Below are 17,778 nucleotides of genomic sequence, written 5' to 3'. Positions count from 1 at the left end.
TTCAGATGTTAATCGACACAACAGTACTGATTAGTCCCATCAAGATCTCTATTCTGACAATCCTCGTACCCCAGCCGCTTATTCAGCTTACAAGTCATTTCCCAGAAGATTTCCATGATGCTTTCCTGTGCACGAAGACTTCTCCTCTAATTGCCAGCCGCCACCTAGAGAGAGAAGGACGGCCACGTCGCCGACCTATCCTACACCCTGCCACTTTTGACAAACCTAGGGTGCTGAGAAGACAATTCTCTCTTGTATTCGAATAACTTCCCTTACAATCGCAAGCCAACATCTAGAAGAAAAAGGATGACTCAACAGTCTATCTGCCCACCCTGCAACCGCCCTCCTGTGTAAGAGAAAAAAAATCAAAAATCACAGATGCTGTTGTAGGTAATAAAAATTGCCTTTAATCCTTAGTTCAGAATAAATGCTAAAACCTCGCCCGAAATAGTAAAAAGGGGAAAAACAATGATAAAAAGGGGGAAAACGCAGATATCTCCCAAACCGTAAAGAATTTGGCGAAATAGAGGAAGCAAATTGAAGCCTTCGGCTAGGTTCGGATGGCTCCGTCTCGTCGAGATAGGTGATTTTTATATATAATTCGTCCAATTCCGACTTATGGTTTGAAAGTTACGGCCTATTCTTCGATCCATGCTCAGGAGCTCGCCTAACGGCTTGAAGCTCGCTTGCAGACCCAGGTTCGCCTGCAGTCCCCAGCTCGCCTAAAGGCTAGAGCTCGCCTAACAGCTTGAAGTTTGCCTACACACGAGCTCGCCTGATGGCATTGAAGCTCGCCCGAACGAGGTTCGTCTGTACAGGCTCACATGCATACCACAGCCTGTCAAATTCACCTACACGAGCAAGCTCACCTGCAGACCCAGGTCGCCTGTAGACCCAAGTCTGCCTGCAGTCTCAAGCTCGCCTGCAGACCTAAGTCCGCCTGCAAACTCACCAGCTCATTGTCAGCTGCCCACTTGGAGTATGGTGACAGTCACGTCAGTGTTCAAATCCCACGAATCAAGGGAGAAAGCATGGCGCTCCTCACCTAGCGAAGAATAGGGTGGCTGACAGGACCCCCTAAGTGGTCACATCCCACAGCTAGGGCGGCTGGCTCCCTCACCCTTACATCAGTGGTCAAATCCCACGAATCAAGGGAGAAAGCATGGCGCTCCTCACCTAGCAAGAGTAGGGCGGCTGACAGGACCCCCTAAGTGGTCACATCCCACAGCTAGGGCGGCTGGCTCCCTCACCCCTACTAGTGGTCAAATCCCACAAATCAAGGGATGACTCATGTCATCCCTTGCCTATTAAAACCCATCTTTAGCCAGCATAAAGGGGGGAATTGGCTGTTGCATATTCTGCTGGCTAATCTCCCAAAGGTTGAACCTGGACTTTTGCCAAAGGCTCCCTCATTTGAGAATTAAAGCTCCGGCAGCAACTTCGATCGGATCGTCCAAAGGAAGTAGACTCGGCACGAGCATCGAGCGAGGCGTCCTATCGCCACCGAGGAACCCACGTTAAACAAGGAGGGCATTCCCTTCGCTTCTGTTGTAAACATTTGATTATTAGTTTGTAATAAGCTGTTCTTATCAATACAAACGAAATCCCTATTTTTGGGAGATCAAAATTTACACCTACAGAAGATGACGACCACAGTGGGAGAATCCGTTCATTCAGATAAATTGGTGGTGGTGCAGTTTGACGAAGTTGTTGCAGGGACTACTGTTGAGTCCCTTGTGATCAAATTCGAGGGGTACTTACAATCGTCCTCTTCTGGCGGCGATACATCTCGCGATGGCTGCAGAGTCGTGCCCAAGCCGAGGCAGGGGGTTCTTTTCCCCCCAAACCAGTTAAGGCCGAGCCGAGATTCGAGAATGCAGGTATAAGGGCTACTGAATGGGTCGATGAACGATCCTCGTAGACCCCTGTGCAAGAGGAATCAACCATTCGTGTTAACACAGACTATGCCTCCGCCGTCGACATGAACGCTCCTCGTTCAAAAAGATCCAAACAGCGGCGACGAAAAGCTCTCGCTCGTCTCGAGGCAGAATCCCTCATCCCCCCACGACAGCCTGAATTATTATTTTGGCTTGAGAGATACCAACTTCTTGAGCCAGGTTTCCATTTTCGGCGAACAGCTCAAATCGGGCGAGCCTAGCAGTTTAGGCGAGCCCAACCTCTTGAGCCAGGCTCCCATTTTTGGCGAACCGCTCAAATCGGGTGAGCCTAACAGTGTAGGCGAGCCTAACTCCATGAGCCAGATTCCCAGTTTCGACGAACAGTTTAGGCGAGCCCAACCTCTTGAGCCAGGTTCCCAGTTTTGGCGAACCGCTCAAATCGGGCGAGCCTAGCAGTTTAGACGAGCCCATCTCTTTGAGTCAGGTTCCTATTTTTGGCGAACAGCTCAAATCGGGCAAGCCTAGCAGTTAAGGCGAGCCCCACTCTGTGAGCAAGGTGCTCAATTTTAGCAAACCAAGGGCACCTGGCAAACTCTGCAGTTCAAGAGGGCTTCATCAAACAAGCGGACTTCACCAAGGTCGCCTAACGGCCCAAGATCGCCAGAAAGGCGAAGCAACAGCTCGCCAGACAGGCGCAGGCATGCTGTACCAATCTCACCTGACGGGCGAACCTCGCCAGCCTGAACCTCGCCAACACACTCGCGCCCAAACGGGGGTGGCCACTCCATTCGCCTACACGCGTCTGACGTCCGTCTCTGATGACAACGACGATGATTGATCGGCAGTGGCGGCGTCACAAACCTCAAGCTCAGTTCTGGGCGAGCACGCAAATGTGCACATGACCGACATCCCTGATGAGATATCCAGAAGACTCGACGAGCAACAAGCAACCATCGACTCCCTAAAGGAGATGTTGGAGCAGCTCCTGAGCGAGAAGAAGAGGAAGAGAGAGGACTTCGCGAGCTTCGCATAAATATTTGAAGCACAAAGAGCGGGTGCCTACTCCTTCTCACTCCTCATTCGAGTTATCTAGAGGAGCATCATTTTCGGGCCATAACCCAAGAGACAAGAGGTTTGACGATCTCCAAAGTCAACTTGACGCCTTGAAGCTCTAGAAGCATGTGAACAAGCTGGGGGTTATCAGACCGTATCCAATTGAATGGGATGCGGTCTCCTACCCGGCAAAGTTCAAGCCGCTGGACCTCCTGCAGTTCAATGGAAAGGGTTCTCCTACCCAGCACATCTACTACTTCCAGGCGCAAACTGGACACATAGTGGGAAACGATCCCATTATGACTCGACTGTTCATTGGTACCCTCAAGGGGGTCGCTTTTGAATGGTTTCGCAGATTGGAGCCTGGGTCCATCACTTGCTGGAAGGACATGGAAAGGCTCTTCGTGGCCAGATTCTTCGACGATGACACAGAAGTATCTATGGCCACCCTGCTAACTGTGAAGCAGAGGAAGATAGAGTCTGTAAGAAACTTTGTCAAGAGATTCAGAAACCGATCGCTGCATTCCCGCGATCGAGTTTCCGAGGTCATACTCATCGAGATGTGCCCAAACAATCTCTCCATCAGCGTTCTGTCCAATATGGGCGCTGTTGAAGCTCGCTCATGGAAAGACTTACTCCGCCAAGGAGAACAAGTCGAGAGCATGCTCAAGCATATGGGTGACGAAGACCCACATGAATTTCTAGGAGATGATGACCAAGATGCCTTGGTAGTGGAGACCATTTCCTCATATCCTATGATTTCCCCTGTTGATCCTCTTCAATAGGACGACAAGCCCACAAAACTATCAAGTTAACTGTTACCTCTGATAGTCATTTCTCCATCAGTCTCATTTAACTAGACGATGGATCTTTTAAAACTATCAAGTTAACTATTACCTCTGATAGTCTCCTCCAATAGGACGATGGGACCACTCCCACTGTCAAGTTAACACTACACCTCTGACAAAATTAACTTACCAATACTCTTTAATAGGATGGTAGGTCCTCAAAGTCGCCCCGATCGCGATAATCTCTATCAAGTTAACACTACACCTCTGACAAAATTAACTTACCAGTCCTCTTCAATAGGATGGCAGGACCTCAAAGTCGCTCAGATCGTGACAATTCCTATCACGTTAACGATTACCTCTGATAGCCGATGTCATCATTCCTACAAATGATATTGTCCAATCAATCGTCACACTTGTACGTCCCTGAACGACCTGATCCTATCCAAGCATTCTAATATCCTTAGAACAATCGATGGGTAGTAGCCTACCATGCGATGGCTCCTATAACAATCAATCGTCACACTCATACGTCCCTGAACGATTTGATTCCCCCAGCATCGTCTTTCCCGCAAAAGGTGTTGTTATTTGTAGTGGCCTACCATACGATGTGCCGCTATTTCAGGGTTCGTCTTAGCCCCAAGAAAAGACAGATCAGGGTTCATCTTTGCCCCAAGAGAAGACAAGCTTCTCCTAGAGACTCCAACGGGTATATGAGTATAAACTGTTTCCCAAACCTCTAACTGGTGTATGAGGCTAAACTGTTCCCTACCTTTGACGGGAAATTCCTAGAGAAAACTCCTAAGGATAACCCGGCATACTCCCATGGGTGGAAGAGTCTAAACTGCCCCCTTATACTCCCACTGGTGCAAGAGTCTAAACTGCCCCCTTAACCTCTAACTGGTGTATAAGGCTAAAACTGTTCCCTACCTTTGACGGAAAATTCCTAGAGAAAACTCCTAAGGATAACCCGACATACTCCCACTAGTGCAAGAGTCTAAATTGCCCCCTTATACTCCCACTGGTGCAAGAGTCTAAACTGCCCCCTTATCCTCCAACCGGTGCACGAGGCTAAACTGATCCTTATACTCCCACTGGTGTAAGAGTCTAAACTGCCCCCTTATACTCCCACTCGTGCAAGAGTCTAAACTGCCCCCTTATACTCCCACTGGTGCAAGAGTATAAACTACTCCTTTCCTCCAACCGATGCACGAGGTAAAACTGCTCATTTTCTCTAACTAGTGCATGAGACTAAACTGCTCCTACCCTCCGACTGGTATACGAGGTTAAACTGCTCCCTACTCTCTTAATCCAAATGCCTCGAAAGGCTAAGGGTAGAGGGAAAATTTTAGCATTGAGCCTAAGCAAAACTCCTCGACAACTTACCATGCTAAGGGCAAGAGCAGGGCTAGTCCAACTCAAACGGCAGTTGGTAAAGACGAATCAAGTCCGTTGATAGCTGAGAGTTTGCTCAAAATCCTAGAAGGCGATCATCAGCTGCGAGTGAAGAGCTCAACTTCACCGAGCTCATTGGAGGGCTCCTCACTCCATCTGAGCAGGGATCACTTTACAAGTCTTCATATCCAAAGTGTTCCAGACCCCATGCGGCCTGATTCGGGTCTGAAAACTTTGGAGGGGGTTTTGTAGATAATAAAAATTGTCTTTAATCCTTAATTCAGAACAAAACTGCTAAAACCTCACCCGAAATAGCAAAAAGGGGAAAAACACTGATAAAAAGGGGGGAAACGCAGATATCTCCCAAACCGTATGGAATTTGACAAAACGGAGGAAGCGAACCGAAGCCTTCAGCTAGGTTTGGATGGCTCCGTCTCGTCGAGATAGGCGATTTTCATATATAATTCGTCAAATTCCGACTTACGGTTTGAAAGTTACGACCTATTTTTCGATCCATGCTCAGGAGCTCGCCTAACGGCTTGAAGTTCGCTTGCAGACCCAGGTCTGCCTGCAGTCCCCAGCTCGCCTAAAGGCTAGAACTCGCCTAACAGCTTAAAGTTCGCCTACACACGAGCTCGCCTAATGGCATTGAAGCTCGCCCGAATGAGGTTCGTCTATATAGGCTCTCATGCATACCACAGCGTGTCAAATTCGCCTGCACGAGCAAGCTCGCCTGCAGACCTAGATCGCCTGCAAGCTTGCTTGCAGACCCAAGTCTGCCTGCAGTCTCAAGCTCGCCTGTAGACCTAAGTCCACCTACAGACTCGCCAGCTCATTGTCAGCTGCCACTTGGAGTATGGTGATAGTCACGTCAGTGGTCAAATCCCACGAATCAAGGGAGAAAGCATGGCGCTCCTCACCTAGCAAGAATAGAGCGGCTGACAGGACCCCCTAAGTGGTCACATCCCACAGCTAGGGCGGCTGGCTCCCTCACCCTTACATCAGTGGTCAAATCCCACAAATCAAGGGAGAAAGCATGGCGCTCCTCACCTAACAAGAGTAGGGCGGCTGACAGGACCCCCTAAGTGGTCACATCCCACAGCTAGGGCGGCTGGCTCCCTCACCCATACTAGTGGTCAAATCCCACAAATCAAGGGATGACCCATGCCATCCCTTGCCTATTAAAACCCATCTTCAGCCAGCATAAAGGGGGGGATTGGCTGTTGTATATTCTGCTGGCTAATCTCCCAAAGGTTGAACCTGGACTTTTGCCAAAGGCTCCCTCATTTGAGAACTGAAGCTCTGGCAGCAACTTCGATCGGATCGTCCAAGGGAAGCAGACTCGGCACGAGCACCGAGCGAGGTGTCCTATCGCCACCGAGGAACCCACGTTAAACAAGGAGGGCATTCCCTCCGCTTCTGTTGTAAACATTTGATTATTAGTTTGTAATAAGCTGTTCTTATCAATACAAACGAAACCCATGTTTTCGGAAGATCAAAATTTACACCTACAACTATGAACTATATAAAGAAGGTAGGAAGGGTAAGGGTGGGAGGCTGCTCTTTGCTTCTTCTTACACCTTAGTTTTACTCCTCTTTTAGATCTTCTTTTTACATAAAGATCATTTAATAACTCTTTGGGAGGAACCCCCTACAAGGACCTCAATGGCCCCAGGGACCTCTCAAAAAACCATCCTCAAGTTCACTAACTGACTTGACCGTCGGAGGTACCACGGGGGAAGCTAGCCCCGTATTCCTGCAATTCTTGCATGTGCAGGCTATCAGTCCATCCGCGCGCTCAGAATCAGGCATAAAGTCGAAGGAGGAGTCAGCCCTAACATTCATCCTCTCCTTCTTCTCCACCGTCGCCAGGATCGAAACTGCATCCGACTACGGAAAACCCTCATCGACTGTTTATATTATATATTATATAATATATATATATATATATATATATATATATATATATATTATATATATAATATATATATTATATATATGAGATTTAATGGGTATCCTTATCACTAGGAGGGATCCTCCTTGACCCTCTAAAATCAACATGATGAGCATATATGTGGATGATCCGCTCCGTTTGAACTGATCACATATTCTATTAAAACCCAACACACCAAGTTTTGGAGGTGAACCCAGTCGCGTTGACCCTTCATCCACTCGTAATCAATTTTAACGATTTGAATGAATATGGAACTTGATCACATGCTTCGACTGGAGGTCCAAACGACAACGATTCACCCCAAAACTTGTGTGTGGGTTTAGAATATGTAAGATCAACTTCAACGACGGGAATCACCATAATGTCGCTTCAATCATGTGAATTTTAGCAGCGGTCAAGGAGAAATACCCCTCCTATGACAAGATACCCATTAACTCTCTCTCCTCCTTCTCTCTCTCTCTCTATATAATAGGTTATATATATATATATTTATATATATATACTATATATATATATATATAATATATTATATGTATGTAGTATACTATATATATGTAATTGGTGTGTGTAGTATATATATATATACTCACATATATATATATAATATATATATATTATATTATATAATATATACTATGATATATATATTATATTATTATAGCTTATATATATATATAGTATATATATATATATATATATATATAATAATATAGATATATATACCTATATTAATACTATATATAAGATACGTTATATATATATATATGGTCATTAATGTATACTTATATATACTTACATATAATATATAGCTATATACTTATATAGATATAATAAGATTAATATAATTTTTAATTAATTTTTAGCAAAAAAATTTAAAAAAATAAAAAATTACAAAAAAAAGAAAATCCGAGTCGGCCTGAAGCCTGACCCAATTTGGCCCAGACTCGGACCCAGTCCCTGCCAGGACACCTCGGGTTTGGGTCTGGGCTAGGCATTTTGCCCAGTCTAGATCCGAAAATCTGGGCTGGGCCGACCTGGCCATTAAAATTCAATGATCAAGAGCTGACATTCATTTGGTGTACATTTAATGCCATTGACCTGAGTACGCTTTGATAGTTTTCACTATTAGGGGCTGTTTGGTTGTTGTTGGTAAAATTGTGTATTTATGACACAACTTGGAAAGTTGTTGTCCACCTCATCAATTTCACTTTTATACTTTTCTTTGTTTGTTTTTGATTCCATTGGAATCATAAAACACTTGTTTGGTTTGCAAAATGAAACTTTAATTGTTTGTTTGGAAAGTGTAAAAAGTGGTCCCTACTCAAATGATCATATTTGTTGAAATTATTTTTTATTATTTTTTCCTAACTTCAATGCTAGTTTTCTCTTAAAATCATGTCTTTTTTTATGAAATCACTTTACAAGCCACATCAGCATATGAAATCACTTTACACTATTTTCACAACTGTAGGCATCGAAAATTGCCTATAGGTCTCCACGAACGGTTCAGTGTTAAAGAACGACGATAAACGTCACTATCCGATCCACAGGAGTCCAATTAACGTCGATGAACGATTGAAGTGAATCGACGAACTACGTGAGCTGATAGGATTTCGGAACAACGAAGACCCGGACCAATCGGGAACCCGGCAATGTTCACAAAAAGGACAATGCCCGTCATGTCTCGATCACTCTACAGATAATCCAACCACCGGAGCGGATCGAACTCTTCGTCAAGCTTCCAACGAACTTTGAATCACTCAAATCCGAGTTCGGACGAAGAATTTACGGCGAAAACAATCAACCATACGCAACGGAGCGTCTCAGGCTAAGTTGGGACACCCGGGGTGTCTCGGGAAAGTCAAAACACCCCATGGGTGTCTAGGCACCCTAGTTGCTCCCCCTTGCCTATAAATAGCCCCTTTGGGCCTCATTTTTTGAAGGCTGGATTTTTGGAGAAGTTGGCGAAGCCCTGCTGCAGTGAAGAGTGGCCGAGCGCTTCAACCGAGGAGGAGAGAGGTCTTCATCAGAGCCTTCATCACCCGTCCCCCTTTTCCTTAGTATTACCCTTCGCCGGTAATCACTAAGAAGAGCAGATGTCTCGTTTTAGCTGAGATAGACGCTTCAGGCTTCTAGATCTCACGCGGATCAACGAAGCTCTGTCCGATTTTTCGGAACAGAATCTGAGTTGTAATGAATACAACAATGAATACAATAATTTTCGACGCAAACAAGCTGGCGACCACAGTGGGAGCCAACAGCCTCGCTGCCGAGGCTGTCGTGACGCAACCGGCATTCAAGATCCGGGTGAATGAAGAGATCGAGTATAAGTTCGATCAGCAGAAATGTGAAGAAGGCCTCTCTTCCTCCTCCTCCAGATCCGCCTCTCCGAATAGGCGCAGGAAGGTATCCTCTTCCAGAAATGTTCGCAGGACCTTCGGCTCGAAGATCCAAGATCCCATTGCCGCTGCTGCACTTGCACTACGCGACGTCCCGGCGTCGTCCAACGTGGTCGAGACCGCAGATCCGGACTCCTCCTCTGCCGAGGAGATGGCTTCTGAAGACGCTCCAGCATTATCAAAGAGAGCACGCCAAAGACGGCGTCAACGCCTTGCTCGTCAGTTAGCCAAGGCTTTGGAGCCAATGGACGGGATCCGCTATGATGTGGATCTAAAATCCAGGCAACGCCGGGAACAACAACGGCGAACAACCAACTCCTCCTCCAAAACAGAAACGAACAAGTGGGTTCGTGTCAAGAGGACCCGCTCCACCCTCGAGGAGCGAATCAAGAAGCGCCGCACCTTGCTTACACATGCCCGAGCCCTTGTGCGAAAAGCACGAGAAATGCAAAAGGAAGAGGAAGTTAAGAGATCGCCGAGATCCAAGCGAGTTTGGGTGCCAAGATCCAAATCAGCGCCTAAGACAAAAGCAGGTGACGTTGCTCTCCAGCCTTCGTCAACTTCAGGTCCTGAATCTACGTTAAAGCCACACCGCAGTGTGGATTTCACCAAGCTTAGGATTCCTCTGAAGGATCGTATCGGCGCTCCACTTGTTAAGGAAAGCTGGAGATCGTTGAAGGAGCTTCGAGCCAACATCCGGACTGGGGGTCGTACGCGACCTCCTAACAAATGGATTTCTGCAACGGCCCACTTGGCGGTGCGTGCAAAAAATCAGGAGCCCGTTAAGGTTTCACCCTCACAAAGGTGTGATCCCAAACGTGTGACTCCTGTAAGAGCCAACAAGGCAACGATTACTCAGAAGAAGACGCGTCGGACAGACGAACGCGTTATACCTGAGAACCCATGTGAGCAGCCGATAGGTTACTCCGACCGCAACGTCGATGAGTTGTACTATCAGGCTGGGGGTGCGAATAAATCTCAAAAGAGAAGTACCCGGGAGGCGGACTCTCACTGTCCGTGTATCAAAATTATCAGGGCAGTATTATCAACATGTAGCTGTCCCAAGACCGCTCCGCAGAGGGTCTCGATATTCAAGGGAATCTTCGATGGAACAACGAAGCCCAAATCAGGGCATTTCCACCAAAGAGGATCGGTTGCTCGAGATGATGAATTCCCAAAAGTTACCATCAACATGGTCAACAAGGGAAAATCTCTAATTGTTTCAAGTGGTTCCGACCCTAATTTCTCTCCAGGAAGCAGAGTCAATTCGGGAATAGCTCAGCTTCAGCCAGAAGCCATCGGAGATAACGACGACCATGGGATCCATGAAGGAGTCCATTCCGATGATGAACTCTCATATTCTTATTCCGCACTCGCCTCTGACGATACAACGTCTAGCATAGGGCAAGCTCGAGAAGTGTTCATGGTCAACACCCAGCAAATAGCCAAAATCATTGAGGATGCTCTAGCCAAGCAGAAAGAAGCATTCAAAATCGAAGGCCCCACTAAAAATAACAACGCTGGGGGTGGATCCACCAATGATGATAACACTGGGGGTGGTCGTATTATTCCTCTCGAAAATTATCCAAAACAGGATATAGATGAGGCCGAAAAGATGAAGGATCTCGAAAGAAAAATTGACGCCCTGATGTCTGCTCGAGAGGTGAAGAAGACCGGTATTCCGTGTCCTTACCCAAGAGAATGGGAATCAATCCCGTATCCGGCGAAGTTCAACCTGATCAACTTCACGCCATTCGACGGGAAGGGTTCCCCCACTCAGCATCTGATTTATTTCAAGTCCCACTTGGGGGTGATCTCTGGCAACGAGCCTTTGATGGTTCGGTCATTCGTTGGCACCCTTCGCGGACCCGCCTTCGATTGGTACCGCCGTCTCAAGCCCGAAAGCATGAACAGCTGGGAGGACCTGGAAAGCATGTTCCTCACTCATTTCTTCGATGATGACACCGAAGTGTCGGTCAGGACACTCTTCAATGAGAAACAAAAAGGTGGAGAGTCGGTGGATACCTTCATCAAACGCTTCTGCAATCAGGCAATGAACTGCAAGGATCCCGTCACGGAGGAATTCATCTTGCAGACTTGTCATAATAACTTGTCCGTTAACATCTTGGACGTTATGGGAGTAGAGCCGCTCAATACCTGGAAGGAGTTGAAGGTACGCGGAGAACAGGCCGAACGCTTCCTCAGAAGGAGGAAGGTCGAGAGAAACCAACTGATGGTTAACCCTCTGAATTCGAGTCTCGTACCTCATGATGAAGGGGACGCACCTGCAACAGTTATTGACGTTAATCAAACGTCACAACAGCCGCTCCGAAGACAGCAGAAGACTTCGGATCAAAAGGCCCAGAAGGAGTACTCGTTCAAGGACGAAGACATTTCCGCCATCTTCGAGTCTCTTCTCGAAAACAACAAAATCAAGCTCCCGCCCATCATGAATCAGGAGGAAGCTGACGATCCTGCAAATCCGAAGTACTGCGCGTACCACAGGAGGATTCTTCATCCCACCAAGGCTTGCTTTACTTTAAAGAATAGCATCCAAACCTTGGTAGAAGCCGGCGTTATAACGCTAGGGTAAGCCAATTGAGAACGGCAGCACTCCGACAGAGTATACGAGTATAAACTGCTTCTCAAGACTCCGACAAGTATAAGAGTATAAACTGCTTCTTAACACTCCGAAGAGTATACGAGTATAAAATCCAATCAAACTTACGCTATGTTCGTGCACTCAACACTTTCATAGTTAGAGTCCGGATATAATAAATCTTGATCTGTCACCTGGTCAAACCTTCCTACAGTTAGGACCACAACCAAAACCTCCTCTCGATTCCTCCAATGAACGAGAGGTCCACTTTCAAATCGAGCGATCAAACCTTCCTACAGTTAGGATCGTCTCAAACCTCCCAATTGGTCAAACCTTCTTACAGTTAGGACCACAGTCAAAATCCCCTCTCGATTCTCCCAATGAACGAGAGGTCCACAAATCAAGCGATCAAACCTTCCTACAGTTAGGATCGTCTCAAACCTCCCAATTGGTCAAACCTTCTTACAGTTAGGACCACAACCAAAATCCCCCTCTCGATTCCCCCAATGAACGAGAGGTCCACAAATCGAGCGATCAAACCTTCCTACAGTTAGGACAGTCTCAAATCTCCCGATTGGTCAAACCTTCCTACAGTTAGGACCACAACCAAAATCCCCCTCTGATTCCCCCCAATGAACGAGAGGTCCACAGATTGAGCGATCAAACCTTCCTACAGTTAGGATCATCTCAAACCTCCCAATTGGTCAAACCTTCCTACAGTTAGGACCACAACCAAAATCTCCTCTCGATTCCCCCAATGAACGATAGGTCCACAGATTGAGCGATCAAACCTTCCTATAGTTAGGATCATCTCAAACCTCCTAATTGGTCAAACCTTCCTACAGTTAGGACCACAACCAAAATCTCCTCTCGATTCCCCCAATGAACGAGAGGTCCACAAATCGAGCGATCAAACCTTCCTACAGTTAGGATCATCTCAAACCTCCCAATTGGTCAAACCTTCCTACAGTTAGGACCACAACCAAAATCTCCTCTTCAAATTGAACGATCAAGCCTATAAAAGGTAAGATCGTCTCAAAACTCCCACTTCCACTGCTTCCTTGGTCAAACCTATAAAAGTTAGGGCCACAACCAAAATCCCCTCTCGATTCCTTCAATGAACGAGAGGCCCATAAATTGAGCGATCAAACCTTCCTACAGTTAGGATTGTCTCAAAACACCCACTTGGTCAAACCTTCTTACAGTTAGGACCACAGTCAAAATCCCCTCTCGATTCCTCCAATGAACGAGAGGTGCACTTTCAAATCGAGTGATCAAACCTTCCTACAGTTAGGGTCATCTCAAACTCCTGCTTGGTCAAACCTTCCTACAGTTAGGACCAAAACAACAATCCACTCTCGATAAACGAGAAATTCATCTTTAGTTCGGTAATCAAACCTTCCGACAGTTAGGGTTATCCGAATCTTTTCGATTCTCAGAGTGGAGATCCCACTCTTATTTTCACCTTTCCGGATTCTGGGGGTGGAGATCCCACCTCGAGTCTTCTTTCCAGTTGAAGATAGAATATAAAATTCTTTTTCAGTGTCGGGAGATAGAATATAAAATTCTCCATTTCCCACACCAACCCTTTTCCAAGAATTTAGGATTCATCATAGGAAGTTTATCCCGAATCCTAAGCAGGGATAAGTCAACGCCTAACACGCGTTGCCGGTTTAGTCTTTTACCGATTGAAGAAGACACCAGAATTACAGTCTGGGGAATTTCATCCCGAAACCTAAGTAGGGATGAGTCAACGCCTAATACGTGTTGCCAGGTAGCCTATTCCCGTAACAAGGGCGAAGTCTATGTATTCAAAATCATAGCACAAAGCCTCAGAGGATTTACTCTCTTAGCACAACGTTACATGTGGAACGGATCTAGACAATCCGCATGCTAGCCCGATTCAAACGGTAATCGGTAAAGGCACACCAAACCCGTTGAAGGCTGGGGGTTAGCCAAAAATCCTAAAGTCAACACCTAACATGTGTCGCCGGGTAGTCTATTCCCATGAGAAAGACGAAGTCTACGTATTCAATGTCGTAGCACTAAAAGAGTTAATTCTTTTAGCACAACGTTATGTGCAGAACGGATCTAAACAATCTACATGCTAGCCCGACTCAAACGGTAGTCGGTAAAGGCTCATCAAACCCGTTGATGGCTGAGGATTTGCCAAAAATCCTATAAATACGAGAGTCACTGACGCATCAGCTTCATTAGTTGGTCTCGTGACTTGAGCATCCAATAACATTCGAAACCCTAGGGTCAACGCCGGTCAACGCGTAACCCTAGGTCAACGCCAGTCAACGCGTTGCAATCAAACAGTCAACGTACGACGTCCAAAACCCTAAGGTCAACGCCGGACAACGCGTAACCCTAGGTCAACGCCAGTCAACGCGTTGCAACCAAAGTCAACATTTGACGATTCAAAGCCCTAGGGTCAACGCCGATCGACACGTAACCCTAGGTCAACGCCAGTCAACGCGTTGCGACAAAAGTCAACGTTCGAGGATTCAAAATCCACACTAATCAACGTTCGACGATTCGAAACCTTACGCCGACTGAAGGCTAGACCAATCACATCCAAAGTATTCCAGCCTCTTCTATAAAAGAAACGAGTCCGGAACACTTTGGAGGGGGTATCTGTAGGCATTGAAAATTGCCTATAGGTCTCCACGAACGGTTCAGTGTTAAAGAGCGACGATGAACGTCACTATTCGATCCACAGGAGTTCAATTGACGTCGATGAACGATTGAAGTGAATCGACGAACTACGTGAGCTGATAGGATTTCGGGATAACAAAGGCACGGGCTAATCGAGAGCCCCGCGATGTTGCAAAAAGAATAACGCCCTTCGTGTCTCGTTCATTCTACAGATAATCCAACCACTGGAGCGGATCGAACTCTTCGTCAAGCTTCCAACGCACTTTGAATCACTCAAATCCGAGTTCGGACGAAGAATTTACGGCGAAAACAATCAAACATACGCAACGGAGCGTCTCAGGCTGAGTTGGGACACCCGGGGTGTCTCGGGAAAGTCGAAACACCCCAGGGGTGTCTAGGAAAAGCCTAGACACCCCAGGGGTGTCTCGGCCAAGCCGAGACACCCAGGGGTGTCTAGGCTTTTCCTAGACACCCCAGGGGTGTCTAGGCACCCTAGGTGCTCCCCATTGCCTATAAATAGCCCCCTTGGGCCTCATTTTTGTAGATCTGGATTTTTGGAGAAGTTGGCGAAGCCCTGCTGCAGTGAAGAGTGGTCGAGCGCTTCAACCGAGGAGGAGAGAGGTCTTCATCAGAGCCTTCATCACCCGTCCCCCTTTTCCTTAGTATTACCCTTCGCCGGTAATTACTAAGAAGAGCAGATATCTCGTTTTAGCCGAGATAGACGCTTCAGGCTTCTAGATCTCACGCGGATCAACGAAGCTCTGTCCGATTTTTCGGAACAGATCTGAGTGCCAGGTAGTCCACGGATATTGACGTCCCCGTCACAGGCAAAAGACCCACGCAAGCAGAAGACCGATAAACGATCTCTGCGTTTGTTTTGACGAGAGTTGTAACTTTTGTTTTCATTGTGTAAGAGTCTTATAAAAAGACGATCTTTTTTTGATTTCATTGTAACGACTAAAATTGTAATGAATACAACAATGAATACAACAATTTTCGACGCAAACAACAACTATAAACAAACAATTAAAAGTGATGAAAGCTGACATTGGGACCCACTTTTTTACACTTTACATCTTTTACATGGTAAAAACATACAACCAAACAGCCCCTAAAACTTTTAAGTTCCATAGGAATAGACAATAACAATTTATTATTCCAACGTGCATGTCTCTACGGATCAAGCGCCCCGTTGGAAGAATCTTAGATGAACTAAACACATATCGGCATTGTTTTTAAATATGCTTTTTAAATATGTGGCTGATTGAAAATTTAGGTCGATTTGACACCAAATTATATATATATTTTTTTGCTCAATCAAAAGTTCGAAGTTATGACGAGTGATTAGGGCTTATAATAAGTCTAACAACTAAGTTATCTTCTTATGGATATGTATAGCTCTTAATATCTTCCGTGTTTCAGAAAAATAACCATTAACTATCATATTTAAAAGGTTTAGTTGCACATAGACGCCCTGCAGTACCACTATTTTATGATTATTACTCCTCTGCACTATCATTTATTCAGATAGACTGCCTGAGTTAATTTTTTTAATTTGTCTCTTTACCCTTGGTGAGAGTTTCATCTTGCTCATGAATGACATTAGTGAGCATGTCTGAGGGTAAAAGGGTAAAAAAAAAAGTTTAACCTAGGGTCTGTGGCAACAATATATCAAACTACAGGGATAGTAAGTTTAAACAGTGATATTGAAGGGGGTCTATGTGCAGGTAACCCTATTTAAAGCCTGATCCACAGGGTCATCCGGAATCTTTGAAGGGCCTAGACCTTCTGTCCTGTTTGATAGAAGGGAATATGTAGGGTTTGAATGGAGCAAATTGTGGCATTAATTGACATGTAGTAATTTTTGTGGGTGCAGTTAATGATAATATATATATATATATATATATATATAGAGAGAGAGAGAGAGAGAGAGAGAGATTAATGGGTATCCTTGTCATAGGAGGGGATTTCCTCCTTGACGCCTCTAAAATCACATGATTGAGCGACATTATGGATGATCCGCTCCGTTAAACTTAATCTACATATTCTAAAATCCCAACACACCAAGTTTTGGGGTGAATCCGTCGTCATTTGACCCTCCATTGAGCCATGTGAAAAAGTTTTATTCATTCAAAACCGTTAAAATTGATACGAGTGGATGAATGGTCAAACGACGACGGGTTCACCTCAAACTTGATGTGTTGGGGTTTTAGAATATGTAGATCAAGATCAACGGACGGATCATCCATAATGTCGCTCAATCATGTAATTTTAGAGGCGTCATAGGAGGAAATCCCCTCCTATGACAAGGATACCCATTAATCTCATATATATATATATATATATATATATTATATATATATACGACCTTTCCTTTTTTTTTATTACTACAGTAATTCTGTTTTTTTAATTGCTACAATATATTTTTTAAATGCTACAACAATATTTTTTAAATATCACAATAATAATTTTTTAAAAATTCTACAGTATTCCACTTCTGCTACATTAATATTTTTTTAAAATGTTGCAGCAATATTTTTAATAATGCTATAGCATCCCACATATGTGACAGCAATATTTCTTTGAAAATGCTATAGTAAATTGTTGTAGCATTGCTATAGTATGAATGGTGATTCTTGAATCCTGCCATTATTATAGAGGAATAGATATAACTGGTCGTCCATATTTGACAAACTCGAATTTAGAGCGTGAAGGAGCCCAAACTAAAATTAGTTGAATATGACTAATTACTTACCATCAAGGACGACGACTGGAATAGAGAGGAGAACAACGAGTGACCGTCTTAATTAATGTTAATTCACATTCAAAATCAATACGTATAGGTACGAAAATAGCTCGACTTTCATCAGGGCTAGGCGAGCAGCCTCCATTCTTCTTGAGCCCGGATCACAAAGCAGTTCCACAGTCTCCAACCCCTCCTTAATTTCGAACTCCGAGCAACTCAAGAGCAACGTTGTCAGACAGGGTGTACCCCCCCTCGGAACACGATAATCGGACGACCACGATTCCT

The sequence above is a fragment of the Asparagus officinalis genome, chromosome 8 (genome assembly GCF_001876935.1).
Source record: "Asparagus officinalis chromosome 8, Aspof.V1, whole genome shotgun sequence".
Lineage (NCBI taxonomy): Eukaryota > Viridiplantae > Streptophyta > Magnoliopsida > Asparagales > Asparagaceae > Asparagus > Asparagus officinalis.
Note: the sequence above shows the minus strand (reverse complement) of the source record.